Below are 16,174 nucleotides of genomic sequence, written 5' to 3' on the forward strand. Positions count from 1 at the left end.
TCTGGTCATGTCATTTTAGAACAGAATCGTCTCTTAACATGTTCATGTTCACTATTCTTATCAAGTTCGTTTTTAAAACACAATCTCATTGGAAAAAAAAAAGTACTTTATAAAAATACAAAGATGGAGCATTAGAATATCTTCTATCATCTCGTTAGGGCGGGCACTGTCACCTCACAGCAAAAAAGGTTCCGGGTTCGAATCCGGTCCTGGGCTCGAATCCGGTCCTGGGCCTTTCTGTGCGGAGTTTGCATGTTCTCCCTGTGCTTGCGTGGGTTCTCTCCGGGTTCTCCGGCTTCCTCCCATCATCCAAAAACATGCACCTCAGGTCAGGTTACCTGGCGCCGCGCTAGTGGCAGCCTGCTGCAGCAGCTCCCCCCTGAGAGCCCCCCTGCTGTAGCGAAGAAATTTCCCCTCGGGGATTAATAAAGTGTATAAAATCAAAAAATCAAAATCAAATTTAGCCTTGCTGACGTGACAAAAATACTATATTACAGACATACTATATTTTTATACCACTAGATGGAGACAAAGTCTAATTAACCTCCAGGTCACTCATGTAAATCTCTCATTTGTTCTGTGACGTTATAGTTTGTTTGATACCTTGATCTGGGCTGTTTATATTATTATTTTTTTTTAATGTTTATCTCATTAACAAAAAACTACAACTCTTGGTTTACGCCATGAAAATGGTGAAGTATTGTATGTAAACCTAAAATAATTGGTATGTAAATAAACATGATCTTTCAAAAAAAAAAGGTAATTCATGAAAAATATTAAATTACTATTTTACAAACTCAATTAAACGTTATTGTTGAGTAATTGTTCAAACGTAATGGCGCTTTAATGAATCTTAGACTCATTTAACTAGTCTGTCTTACTCATTGTCAAAATTAAGGCAAATATTGTAACTATTGCATAATATAATGGTGCTTGTTACGTCAGTCTTCCATTAATCCCGGTCCTGGGGCATAAATATCTCTTCTTGCAAATTGGCAGATTATATATCCCACACCTAAATTTAGACACGTTTCTTCAGTGGATAAACTGAAACCTAATTCTAACCTTAGAAATTGTGTTTATGTGTCTGGATGTGAAATGCTGACAGACATGTATAACTGTAGACTATACATGTGCATATAAAGTATACATGTGTTCCTGTGTATGTGCCACCATGTAAAGCCAGTCAATGAAATATGATTTAAATTATTGCGAAACTATCTTCAAACCTTTGTTTTTTATTTGTGAACTGTCTGCTCTGTTTGCACTGATCAGCTAAGATCAATTTGAGCTGCTCATTCATTTACAATGAAAATAACTGAAGAAAAGCCACTCCCCGAGCCACTAGGGTGAGAAGGGGGATTGGACATTGACAGATGCCCAGATTAGGACCTTAATCTCCCATGCCAAAAGTACTGGCACTGTGCTCTGGACCCTGGATGTCCCGTTAACACTCGGCCGGCCGCAGACAAAAGAAGAGAAATCAACAAATCAATGGGCTTTCAGCCCCACCAGGAGAGGGAAAAGAGGTGGGGGTGATGTAGGGTGGGAGGTGGCGTAGTGAATGCTGGGCTGGGCCAGGTCTGCGAGAGGGTATGAAGATTAGGTTTTGGGTTGAGGGGGAAGGTGGCTGTGTGCTGCGTGGAGGGCTCCACTGAGTCCAAGGATTAAGAGGCCAACTCAAACACTTGTTATAGGGGGCAGACTTAGAGGTGTGTGTGCATGGATGGATAGATGGATGGTGGGGGTCTAATCTGCCATGGCCTTGGCCCGGTGCCCTTGGGCAGATTAGACTGGGCCCTAGGAGCCCAGAGAGCAGGGCCGCTGGCCAGGATTAAGCAGATTCTAACAGGTGTTTTCTTTTGTGGTACTGGGGGAGGGATCGGTCCTTCAATCACTGGACGAGCAAATCATGAAGTGATTGGTTATTACTGATGGGGCCAGTGATGCCAAAAGGCCATGGCATGTGTCAGTGTGTGTTGTCCAATGTTTGTTTTTGGCCTTGTATGTGCTATTAGACACCACTGGCTGCTTAGTGATGAGTGTGCGTTGGTGTATTTTTTATGAGGCGGGGTAATATCTCAAGGAAATGAGTTAGATGACATGGAAGAAAAAAAAAATAGCAAAGCAAGTAGTAAACTGCTAGATCATTCACATAAACAGCCACACTTTGAGAGGGTGACGCTCTGATGCAGCTGATCAGTTGTGATGACTGTGGAGCAGCTCAGCAGAGATCCACTGTGGAGGAGATTAGTGTGGCTGCTGCTGGAGAGCAACACTTTCACACTGGAGGAGGATCAGATCAGACGATCTTAGAAGTCAGCTTGTCTCTTTAGTGAAGAATTAGAAACACACACACATGACACAGAGAGCAGTTTGTTATGTGGTACACTGCAGATAGTGTTTAAAAAAATGTAAATGTCCCTTTGAGGGATTAATAAAGTATCTATCTATCTATCTATCTATCTATCTATAGAAGGCGTGAGGATAGATGACATTTGAGGTCTCGTATATTTTACTGGTGAAATGCTTTCAGAGTGAGGTCTATGAATTGTGCTGAACAGTTTTATATACAAAGTCCTGACTGCAGCGGGAGTGGCCTCCTCCTATTTTCAGGTAGTTCTACTAACCATCACTTGTGAGGGAAGGTGTGTATGTGTGTAACAACAGACGGGAGGGAGGAGTCGAGTGATCAAGAGAGTGGGGAGAGCTAGAAAAGCTCGGCTGCTCTCATGCTGAGTATTTAATGAAGTGAAACGACTTCCTGGTCTGTTCCTCCCAGCTGTTGTCCCCCCAAAGCCAAGATATTTGTCCTTGGCTCTTTGTCCTTCTCGGGCTGCCATACCTCCAAATGACTGAGCGAACACGTAAACATTAAAGCAAAGCATCTGCTGTCTTCTTCAATCCAACAGCTCAGGAATGTCAACGTGTCTCCATCTGTTGTGTCCTTATTAGGATTTTAGATTGTTGTTGGTTATTGTGAACAAAAAGTGCAGGACATATTTGTCTGCCCTGCCTTCCATCACCTGCTCTTCATTAAATACACCATGTAGATTTTGGTTTATTTATTCCTTAATCTTTTTTTTTCTTGTTGTTCTTTCCTTTTCTTTTTTTTTTTCTTGGTTTTCAATCATATTGAAATGGACAGCAAAAACACCAAAACCAAGACACTACATCCTCGCATTTAAACCCATACCAAAAAAACAAAAAAAAAACAGGAACAATATCCATTGTTTTAAGTTGCAAGTTGTGCTTCACATCACGATAGTTTTAATTTTATGCACAATTCTTCACGAGATGGAGGATTTCTTTTCCTCCACAAAAGTTTCCTGAAAATACTTCAAATATTAGAAAATTAGCAAGTCTCCATTAAATCCTGAAAAGACTGATGTGTTACCAGGGCAACAAGGTGTTGTGGGTTTCTCATTTTCTGGTTGTTTAGGGGCAAATGTTAATTTACTTGACCTTAAGATGATTTAGTGAATGTCTTGTCAGCTATGGAGACAGATAGAGAGAAAAGTTCCAGTTTGTACAAGATTATCACATTACACTCCAAGCAAACCAATCCTGGTGTGGTGCGTTCAAATCAAACACAAAGCTAACTTGGCAAACTTAAGGTGATGACATTGTAGAAGTAGCTTAATTTTTGATCTGCCATAACAACAATTTTCACTGTAATATCTGGCTTGCAGGCCTCATCATACAGTCATAAGGGGGAAGTGTTGCACTGCCTAAAAAGTGTCGGTCATGTGGGCTCTGACCTTTCTCTGTCCTCACATGAACCAGCAGAGTCTTCCTCTTTTGGCCAAGCTAAAATAAGAGAGGAGCAAATAAAACTCAGACAGCAGGATGACATCTAGCACCCTCTCTTTCCTTTGGGTCACTTTGTAGAGACAAATGAATTTCATTTCCCCTGTGTGGTTTGCACACCTCCGGTTATTGTGACCGCTAACGCCTGCTTCTTACACCCACATGTCAACAGGCAGCTGAGGTGCTGGACAGCCTTTGTCTTTGTGTGAGGTCCTAATGACACTTTAACAGTTGCCTCCATGTGTCTTCCACTTGGGATTATCCTGAGTCTATTTAATTATGTCACTTTCTTTTAATTTCCTGTTGTCACCTACAGTGCATCCGGAAAGTATTCACAGCGCTTCACTTTTTCCACATTTTGTTATGTTACAGCCTTATTCCAAAATGGATTAAATTCATTTTTTTCCTCAAAATTCTACACGCAATATCCCATAATGACAAAGTGAAAATAGTTTGTTTAAAATTTTTGCAAATCTATTAAAAATAAAGAACGAAAATATAACACGTACATAAGTATTCACAGCCTTTGCTCAATACTTTGTTGAAGCACCTTTGGCAGAAATTACAGCCTCAAGTCTTTTTGAGTATGATGCTATAAGCTTAGCACCTATTCTTGGGCAGTTTCTCCCGTTCTTCTTTGCAGGACCTCTCAAGCTCCATCAGGTTGGATGGGGAGCGTCGGTGCACAGCCATTTTCAGATCCCTCCAGAGATGTTCAATCGGGTTCAAGTCTGGGCTCTGGCTGGGCCTCTCAAAGACATTCACAGAGTTGTCCCGAAGCCACTCCTTTGTTATCTTGGCTGTGTGCTTCGGGTCGTTGTCCTGTTGGAAGATGAACCTTCGCCCCAGTCTGAGGTCCAGAGCGCTCTGGAGAAGGTTTTCATCAAGGATGTCTCTGTACATTGCTGTATTCATCTTTCCCTCCATCCTGACTAGTCTCCCAGTTCCTGTCGATGAAAAACATCCCCACAGCATGATGCTGCCACCACCATGCTTCACTGTAGAGATTGTGTTGGCCAGGTGATGAGCGGTGCCTGGTTTCCTCCAGACATGACGCTTGGCATTCAGGCCAAAGAGTTCAATCTTTGTTTCATCAGAACAGAGAATGTAGTTTCTCATGGTCTGACAGTCCTTCAGGTGCCTTTTGGTAAACTCCAGGTGGGCTGTCATGTGCCTTTTACTGAGGAGTGTCTTCCGTCTGGCCACTCTACCATACAGGCCTGCTTGGTGGAGTGCTGCAGAGATGGTTGTCCTTCTGGAAGGTTCTCCTCTCTCCACAGAGCAACGTTGGAGCTCTGTCAGAGTGACCATCGGGTTCTTGGTCACCTCCCTGACTAAGGCCCTTCTCCCCCGATCGCTCAGTTTGGCCGGGCGGCCGACTCTAGGAAGAGTCCTGGTGGTTCCAAACTTCTTCCATTTACAGATGATGGAGGCCACTGCTCATCGGGACCTTCAATGCTGCAGAAATGTTTCTGTACTCTTCCCCAGATCTGTGCCTCGATACAATCCTGTCTCAGAGGTCTACAGACAATTCTTTGGACTTCATGTCTTGGTTTGTGCTCTGACATGCACTGTCAACTGTGGGACCTCATATAGTCGGTGTGTGTCTTTCCAAATCATGTCCAATCAACTGAATTTACCAGGTGGACTCAATCAAGTTGTAGAAACATCTCAAGAATGATCAGTGGAAACAGGATGCACCTGAGCTCAATTTTGAGTGTAATGGCAAAGGCTGTGAATACTTATGTACATGTGATTTTTTTTTTTGTGATTTTTGTGATTTTTTTTTTAATAGATTTGCAAAAATTTCTAAAATATTTATTTCACATTGTCATTATGGGGTATTGTGTGTAGAATTTTGAGGGGAAAAAATGAATTTAATCCATTTTGGAATAAGGCTGTAATATAACAAAATGTGGAAAAAATGAAGCGCTGTGAATACTTTCCAGATGCACTGTATGTCCATTCATGCAAATATTTTCAAAGCAGTTCAGTTTGCTATTTGAAGAGGGAATTTGTGTTTTCCTGCTTTGTGTCATGAAAGGATAAAAGCAATTTGTAGTTGCATAACGTGTGCTTTTTTGTGTGACATATAGTATTTTAACATCAATACATCACTAACCCATTCATTTAATAATTTCACAAAATAAACAAGATGGTTGATTTTGTCTTTAATGCCTGCAGCATGAGAGCATTGTGAAGCCTTTTCTCTTTACAAGATTTAAAAATAAAAAAACAAGGTCAAATATATCTACACTATACTATTATATACTACTATAGTAAAACAAACACTGTAACATTATCAAAGTGTTGGAGAGAACATGAAAGAACTAAAATTACCACCTCACGGTTGTATTCCTCTGCTAACCAGTCAAGGTGCAGTTTACATCCATGTTTGTCCGAACTATATGTAGTAAAGACACTGAAGGGCTTCTTATGCGTTTACATGCTTGGCCAATGAAGGTGATTCGACAAAGTGGAGCTATTAGACGGCATGCAATGACACAAACATGGATGTCACTGCAAGGAAGCTACAAAAAGGTACAAGAAGCTACATGGATGCTTCACGCACACCCAGTATTAGGTTCACAAATTCAGTATCTAACTACAGGTGGTCCCAACCCCCTCTTCTGTCCCCGAGTTATTGCATCATGTTCACAATAATGGGACAGCTGTGACGTAACAGTGACCTTAACCTTTGACCTTCAAACTCTTATCAGTTCATCCACAAACACAAAATGTTGCATGGCAGTTTTAAAACAAACACTAACTAACAGGTTGAAGTTTTGGTTTGTGTTCTTTTCTTTTTTTCTTTTCTTGAGATTTTAATTTTATATTTGGACTTTTTAAAAATGAATTTATAGATAATTCTTAAACTTTTTGGTCTGTTTGTTTGTGACATTTAACCATGCACACTTTTGAATTAAGAGCTCATCAGTTGAACCTCCCTCAGGAGCTGCGGCTCAAGTGTTACCCCGCAATAACACAGTCTGTTCTCCGCACTTCCGTCACTGGAAGGTCGTCTGGTTTGGATCAGCCGCCAAATAGGACAGGGACAGACTGCATGCGCTACAGAGCACTTTGCACCTAAATAAAAAGACACAAGGATGGGTTTTTCCAACAGATATTACTCGGTTGAACAATTACCACAACACGCATGCACCTACATCATTTGCGCAACTGCACCATTGTATGAAGATCTGTATATATGTCTTTATCTGTATATATGTCCTTTTTAACTGTATATATGCTTTTACCTGTAAATGTGATTTAACTGTATATGTATTTTAGCTGTATATATAACATTTTGCTGTTTAAATGTCTATTTATATCTGTTACAGTGAATCAATTTCCTTGAATGTGCAAACATACCTGGCCAATAAAGCTGATTCTGTTCACATCAATCTATTTCTGTATAATTTGAGCAAAATCAAGAGAATATAGTTGGAAAATGTTCACATTTGAATGTGGCTGTTCATCAAGTTCAGCATCGTAAACCTAGTACCAGTCCGTTAGGTCTTCTCAAATTCTTTCGATATCAGCGGATGATCGCAATAAAATTTTGGATTTGCACTCAAAATGCTTTATGCTATCTACTAGTGAGTGATTTACTACACAAATGGTGCTGCTTTCATGTGTTGTTGTGGTAAAGCCATGAAGAGGCGGCCGGCTCCTCTCTGTGTTCATGCATTTGCTTTTTGTGCACCTTCTCTCACGTCTATCACAGCCATCATCACAGGCTACCGTAATGGGCTGGCAGAGTTAAATGGCTCCACTGACACTTCTTGTGAACAGACAGCTCCTGTGAGTTGTGGAGATTTTTGTCACTTTCTGGTGCAAAGGCCAACTTCAACCCCATCCCACAGCAACGGGAAGTGACATCTGCAACGGATCCCTCACAGAGTGGCAGGGCGATATGACTTCACACTACATATCGTGATCTCCTTGAAGACAGTCAACAGGATCCTGCTGTGTCCTCTTATGAGGTGACAGGTATGACACGAGTCAACAAATAGTCATAATCTGACTTCTTTGACTTCAGTCATTGCTCAGCCAATTTGTCACCATTAGCAGCAGCTTTGACTGACTTGAGTTGATGGCAGGTAAGCCATTGGGAAAAGAGAAGAGATCCGCCCTCCATTTGCTAAACAGCTGGTGATCAATGTTCTTGCTCTGAGCCATGCATGCGTCTTTTGTGTCAATACTTCATTTTGAAGAGAATCGTAGATAATCTCAGCTAGTCTCTGAAAGACAACTGACAATAGAAGAGGATTACAAAGCATATCAGGACTTCTGCTTTTGCTTTGAGGCCTAATTTAACATTTACAAAACACCAAATGGGGTGAAAGCAACAGAATAAATGTAAAAAGCTTCAATGGGCTTGTCTCATTTCTCTACAACCAAACAACAATGCATAAAGAACGATGTGTCGCAACTTTCGAAAGGCTGCCTGTAAATTCTCAGATATATTAAATCGGTGCAAAATTTTAGAATTGTCTTCAAGGAGCAGTCCAATTTTATACAAGTTTACTGTGAAAAAGGTTTGTTAAGAACAACAACATTAGTTCCTCCAGCATTTTGCAGCGTTTTTTTGTGCTGCGATCAAATCTGCTGGATTTTGGATTGGCTTTTCTCTAAAATTGCGATGTCAATTGTGGAGTTGTACATGATTTGTTTATCCTGTAAAATTGTGGGAATTAGCAAAAACTGTGAGAAATTGCAATTTTTGTTTTTAACTTCTACCTAATAAAGAATCATATGTAATCACTTCGTATAATAAGCGTACTAAACATCACATACATATTTTAAGTCTAATCTGTTTTTTACTGTTAATGTTTGAATTTAAAGAACCGTGGGCATCAATTATAAATGTCATAAAAACGGACAGTCTGCGACTAATATAGAATACAGAGCTAAATCTACTGTAAAAACAAGTGTATTACATGATTTTTTTTTTTTTGAAAGTATTAATTCAACACATTGAAATACTTTATGCACAAAAACAAAGTGCAGTCTCTTATGACTGGACGTCTGTATCCAAATAATTCGACACATTCCTATTGTCCCATGATCAGACTACATTTCTCATAAACCACCAGTCAGTTCCATTGAGCACGCAATTTGTTCTGATGATGAGAGGAAAGATTGAAAACCCCTGCTTATTATAAATGATGAGAATTTTTTTTTTTTTTACTAAAGTGCTATAATACCTTCAGTGGAGCTTCCATTGACTACATTTTTTGTGGTAAATTTAGCAAAATTTCAAACAATTCAAATCTAATTGCTTGAATTTGCATCAAGTAGTCATCACAATTTCCTGGAGGGACTGAATTGTATTCATACACGTTTTTGCATGGTGCACGATGTGAGCATTTGAGAGGCAAAAGGGGATTTCCTCAAAAACGCAATGATGTTGGATTCTGGGCAAGTGTATTTGGAGTTTGACTAAATGTTTAGGATATCGCACCCTCCACTGTTTCAGCTTTGATCTTATTTTCATCTTTTTCTTGTGAGCTTTGCTCAGTAAGTCAGTTGAGAGGTTTGGTTGTTGCAGAAATTATAGGACAAGAAAAGAAAATGTTCAAAGAAATGATTGACTCTAGTATATTGCCGGTATATGAGTGGATCAATGGGAATACTTCAAAGCATGAAAAGCTTTTGATCATTGGCTCTGGACCAAACAAAGGGTCATATTGCTGCCCCTTCTTACTAAATCATGGTGATTTTCCTTTTTGCTTTGAGGTCTGCAAGCCTCTTTTCCCCTTAGATGTGTTGCATGTTCCATTGTGATTTGGTTTGTTTCTTCCCTCGGGGCATAAGAAAGCCTTCATCTACAGTAGAGAGGATTAGGAACTAACCCTAAACACACTCACAGAGGCAACCCCCAACACAGGGGATGCTCTGCTCAGCCCAGCTGCTGCCCGGTTTTCTGTTTGTTGCCGAAGGAGTCAGAGGGCTGTTGATGTGTGACGACAACAACAGGTGAGAGGTGATGGAAGGAGGGAAGGGGACGGCGGCTCACCTTTCTGTGTGGCCAGTCAGTCGTTGTTGGTTTAGGGGCTCACAGTCCACCACCTGGAGCCTCTGTGATGGATGAGTACAGCTGAGATGGTGCTGGTTGGGGGAAACTGATCTAACGACGACCTGACCCTGAGGACACTCTGACCCCCAACGGCCACTTCTTCTCTGTTTATTGCACCCACTCACAGCAGGACTCGAGCAATGTATCGGTTTGCTGGACAGTTTATGGGCTTTTTATGAGAAATATGATATCAACAGGTGAGTGCTGAAAACTGCTGTTGTAAATATACTCTTTCCTTCAGCACAAACACTGTGTTAAAGTGTGAAGAAGAAACAGTGAAATTAGATTTGTGTTACACATTTGTCAGTTATAACTCATTCAGTTAGGCTACATATATTTAATTAGTTCAACTATCGTGATACACGCCAGAGAATCTTGAGCCTACAAGAGCTGAACATAACTGTAAACATCTCATTTTAGCAATTACATTACAGTCTGATTATCATGCAAGAGTTTTTCTGTCAATGTCAGTTTAAAAACTCCAGGATTGTGTTTTAGTCTGAACAAGCACATATTGATATTTGTTGATTCAGACGTTCACTTCCTGATTGGGTCTGACATGTTTTTCTTGGATTTGTCACAGCCCAGTATCGTAGCAAAGCATCTAATACACACTCCCATCCACTAAAGGGAAGTGTGTCTCTGACACGCCGGGTGTAGTCTAGACGTGAGAAGAAACAAACATCACTCAAGGAGGTAAAGACAAAGTAGAAAGGTCATTGAAGTCCATGTAGGGAGGCGGGAGGGATGGCTTGGTGGTGCAAATTATAGACCTTCATTTAGGAGGATTCGGATTTCTATTATTATTATTATTCAAATTATTATTTTCTCATGAAATATAAAGTCAATAAATTTTTTCCACAAGTCATCATGGTGTCATTTGCTAATCACTCCTTCATATTAGTTTTCTGGCAGTCCATCTGAAAATACTCTAATCAATAATTGGATATTAGGCGTCAACAAGCGGTATGCTTAGGGACGTGTCTGTTTGACTTGACTCACTTTGACTTATGTTTCCACTATAGGTGGGCGGGGCGTAGTGTCCTTAGGTTCCCGATCAGATCAAGTCAGATCCACCACTTGTCCTCCCAAACTCGTCCAAATATGGTCACGACTGGTTCCAAAAAACAAGATGGCGACGGCTGAAATGCCAAACTCGAGGCTTCAGAACAGTGTTCATAAACCAATGGGTGACTTGACTCGGTTTCCACATGGTTTTGTTTTCCTAGCGCACTAATGCAAAGACACAAAACTGATACGCTTCCCTCTAGTGGACAGGTATGTGTATGAGACGCTTTGCCCTGATACTGAGTTAAGTATTTTATAATGCTACTGCTGCCCAAATGCACAGGAGGCAATGGGACAATTCCTGTGTCCAGCAGTATTACCATCCCTATACATGAAGCTCATTTGGTGACCCATCAGATTCTGGGACACCAAAGACCAAAGATGGTGTATTGCTGGTGTTGGATGGCATGCCTGCTGTACGTGAACGGTCTTCAGGCGTGTTAGTATGGACGGATATTAGCTCTGGAACTGTGCTAAAACACTCAATGGAAACATAAAGCCTCAGTCTCCCACCAGTGGCGTGTTTTTATACCTGCCTGTACCAAGCCCCTAGAAACACTTCCCATCCATCATCCATCTGGGGCCCCCACCTCCCTCCATCCCTCCATCCCTCTCTCTCTCTCTCTCTCTCTCTCTCTCACACACACACACACACACACACACACACACACACACACACACACACACAGCTATCCTTGTTAGACTATTGCTATGACTTCCATTTATTGTGTACAGCCTAACCCAAACTGTAACCTTCACCTTAACTGAAACAATATTTTGCCTTATTAGGACATAGCTTTGGTCCCTGTGAGGACTACTGGACTGGACTTATTTTAATGAATACAAATAGCATATTAAAAATAATTGCACAACGGACTTCATTATTCAAACAAGCAGCTGCCAGATAGGAGTGTAACCGCTTAAGTTTGTGTATACGTACAAACATTAAGTGAACCTATGTGAGGTGAAAAATAAAATATATCCTTCAGTGAAACTGAATCTGTATGCCGATATATTATTCTTGATACATAAGGTTTGTTTATCCAGCTGTTCTAATGGACTCATGAAGTGGAACTCAAGTACGATACGACTATAACTGAGGTCAGGCTGAGCAACACGTACCTCCTTTTACAGACATAATCTGTGTTCTCAGTTTTTGTTCATGTCCTAAAATAGCCAATCCAAGTACAGCAAGATAACAAAGTGGGGTCAAATTCATACTTACAGTGTCTTTATTGGTAAGATATATGCACTGCGTGGCAAAATGCAATGGAAAGAGACTAACTTTGAAAAAGACAGGACATCTCTACAGTTTGCTTACGGTTGCTGCATCTGCCTTCTTTTTTTCAAATCAGAAAATCCAACAAAACACCTACAGGATGGCAATGGTAGCATACTTTCTACTACTAAGAACACTAAAGACGTAGCTGGACAATATGTTTAACAACCAACGTGTTTAAAGAACACTAAAGCATTTAATCTGGATGTTTTACAGTGATTTGTTTCCATTAGAAGCTACAGATCTACTGGTCAATATCTAATTTGCAACACATACATTTTGCCCTTGCATGCATTGTTGTGTGCGAGCCAGTGGTCAGAGGTCAAAGGGGACACATTGTGCATTTCCACGCATGTTTTGTCTGGGATAGTTTTGGTCTGGAGTAGTGGTGGGGGGTGTTTGGACAGTGTCAGCTGGTGCATACAGTGAGACTACCCTGCACCACCTCCACTCCTTCCCCGGCCAACCACCACAGTGAGGAAGTCCCCGGTCTGTTTGGTGCGATCATCAGGACAGCTGGTGCCTGGGCAGCTGCACGGCTGCGGGGTGGCTGGGAAAGAGCCCGTCCCCGGCAAACCCAGGAGGGGCTACTGCATCTCCTCAGCTGTTACCCACCCACCCCCACCCCTCTTCCTTCATATCCTCCCAGTGCCCCTATGCTCCATCAGCTGAAAGCAGCAGGAGAGACAGCTGGCCAGTGCATGCTCCAGAGAGGAGGGTGAGGGTGTGTTTATATTTTGTATTGCACGGAATGGGGGAAGACAAAGCAGCAATGGCATCACTACCAAAGAGATGCATTTAGGTTCATTCACATAGTACCTATGTGAATAGTACAAGTTTCTAATATTTTTCTTATAAACACAGCTTACGGGGAAAACAAATGAAAGACTTGATTCTACTAAAGACGGATTCATGGTCACGTACACATGATAGTGAGGAACTGAGTGTTACATCATTGAGCAAAGGCTGCCCAAGATTTGTGACAGCGTGCGCTATACATGCACTTAAAAATAATATTGGACTGGTGTACAGCATGTGTACTTCATTCCATGTCCTCGGTCTTGTTTCATGCTCATGATTTTCTTTTTGCTGACAAGTTGTGCAAGTTTGCAGCTGTAAGCATTTGTGTCTGTAATGAAGTCTGAAAAGGATTGTAGCGTTTAACAATATTGTCCGTGTAACCAAAGCCTAATAATCTCATTCTTGTAAATTATAGACATCAAGAAGTCACGCTGTTGCACTGAATATGTCCCAAGGTAAATGTGCGGTAATCCACAGGAAAAAATAGTCCCCTACAAATCTACTATTTACTTATTTGAGTATTTTTTGCTGAAAACTACAGATCTCAGCTGTTTAATGATCTAACTTTAGAAATGATAATGAAACAACATATTGAAGAACTGTTGTTATCATCATTGATTTTGAACCAGTGGGTTTGGGCACTGAGTGGCACAGACAAGCTGATTAGAGTATGAGATGTAATTTGCAGAAATTGAATATAATATTCATCATTATGTTTTCATTACTATGTATAATCAAAGCTAAGAACGGTTGAGTTTTCATTACCCTAGAATGAGTACTTCATATCTACAAGGGGAGCAGGTCCTCTTCCAAAGAACAGCCATGTTTCTACAGTAGCCCTGAAGGGACAAACCAAACGCATCGCTCTAAAGAAGGACTTTCACGTTTTTGCAAGTTTGGCAGCCACCATAGATTATATGATACATTACACACTTGGAAAGTGAGGGAAAGGGGAGGGGTGTTTAGTTGGCTGCAATCTGCAACCTCACCACTAGATGCCACTAAATCCTACACACTGCTGAGACATTTGCTAACGTATTGTTGGCTTTAGCTATGCTCATGGGATTTACTTTAGATATTTTTTCGCAAAGATGTTTTGATTTCAACATTATGCCACCGGGCATTCATATGTATATTCTAAAGCTCTGAGATTGATTCTGTGATAAGTAAAAGACATACGAAAAAGGCGTGCAAAAAAACTGGCAAATAAAGATATATGGAATTTCACAATATTATGGATGATGAAAAATGAATCTATGGAGTGCATATCTTAGGGAGGCATCATTAGGTAGAATCAATCTTTCATCTTTAATGTCATTTTTAATAGCCGTTATCCATTCTGCTATCGAGTGTTGTGGTGAACCAGTTGGCATGTAAAAATATGAGATGTAGAATTACTGAGCTCCTGGTATTCTGATCTTGCAGGTCCAAAAAAATAAAAAATAAAAAACGTCCTATAAGAAGACAGATGTTTCTTTCTTCAGTAGGTTAACCACAGTTTTGACATCCTTATCCATCTAGAACTAGCCGACCTGGCTGAGTGTGTGTGTGTGTGTGTGTGTGTGTGTGTGTGTGTGTGTGTGTGTGTGTGTGTGTGTGTGTGTGACTGGGGGATGGGGAGTCTGGGGAGTTTAAATGAGCAGAAGTCGAGTAGAGGAGGAGGAGGAGGGAGGTGGATGTATGAGAAAGCAGAGTTCCTTTGTCCTCAAAAAGTCTGGCCGTACAGGGGTCAGGAGCAAAGTTCGGTTCAAGAGAGAGGTAAAGAAAGGAGGAGAGGCTGATGTCATACTGAGTGCAGCTGCCTTGTCGTTACTGAAAAGAAATCATCGGTATACAAACAAACCAAAACACACATTTGGCAAGAAATGAATGAAAGAAACTAAGTTAGGTACTGAAGAGTTTTGGATTACATGAGCACATTTATGAATGAGAATCAGCTGTAAGGTAACAGTTTTGCGTGTCTATTGTGATTAAACATAAACAGTAATTTTATGTTTTAGAACAGACAAAACCTATAATAACCGTTGCATGTGATGAGCATCTCAAGACCTGCATGCTTATATGGAAAATTAGTCATCAAATTAATGATTATATTATATTATTATGATTATATTAACAAGTCAATATTTGTTTAAAAGAAAAGCTGAAGAACAATAAGTTGATTAAGATATTAGTCGCTCTTTAAGAAATTGAAAACCTATTACATTACAAACCTCTTGAAAGTAAGCAATTTTTGGGTTGTTGGTCAGATGAAACAAGCAATTTGAACATGTCAACTTTGGTAGATTTAGTAGACAAATCGATTATATAGTAAATAATCTGCAGAATAATTAATATTGAAAAGAAACATGAGCACTAATTAAAATAACAACAAATGATAGCTATTTTTATGGCTTTATGGAACCAAAACATGAAGATACATTTTGACTTGTGATGTACAGTATTAGGAGAAAACACCCTTCTTAGGCCCACAGGCTTAACTTCACTGTATCCTCAGGGTTAAAAAATAAAACCTTCCCTCTGGGGGGAGAGTTGAGGATGAGGATGGGAGGATCAAGGTGGGGGGATGGGGGCTATACGTATCCATCTGTCTGGGAAATAAAGCATGATCAGCTCATCTTCACTGTCATCCAGTTACAGTTTCATCTAAGTGGCCACAGTCCATCTGCTCCGAGCATGAAAGGTCGCTGGTGACCATTGATTCCTTATTGATTCTATGAATTGTTTAATGACCATCAAGGTCAATTAATTAACCATTTGCCGGGTGTTTTAATTGCCCTGGGCTAATTTAAATCCGCTGATTAATTCTGGGTCCCCGATGGTGGAAATGAACCTCACTGTCAATGGTGGGATTAAGAGCACAACAATGGGTGACAGATGACTGACAGAGCACTGAGTGGCTTTGGAAAGCTGTGCTGATGTTTGCATTGTAGATTCTAATGGGCGTATTGTGTTAATGGACTCCAAAAATTAATTGACCATATTGCCACAATTTATTCCAGACTGCCACTGGAACATATTGTACAATTTTTGGTTGTTTTTGGGAGATCAACCTTGTCAAAGAACAAAGGCTGAGTGGCAGTATGGTTTAATATTGATATCACATAGATTTGAGATTAAAACTGTTCATGCAA

This window comes from Embiotoca jacksoni, unplaced genomic scaffold, assembly GCF_022577435.1.
Source record: "Embiotoca jacksoni isolate LCO1_2020_lvr unplaced genomic scaffold, fEmbJac1.0.p SCAF_3, whole genome shotgun sequence".
NCBI lineage: Eukaryota > Metazoa > Chordata > Actinopteri > Embiotocidae > Embiotoca > Embiotoca jacksoni.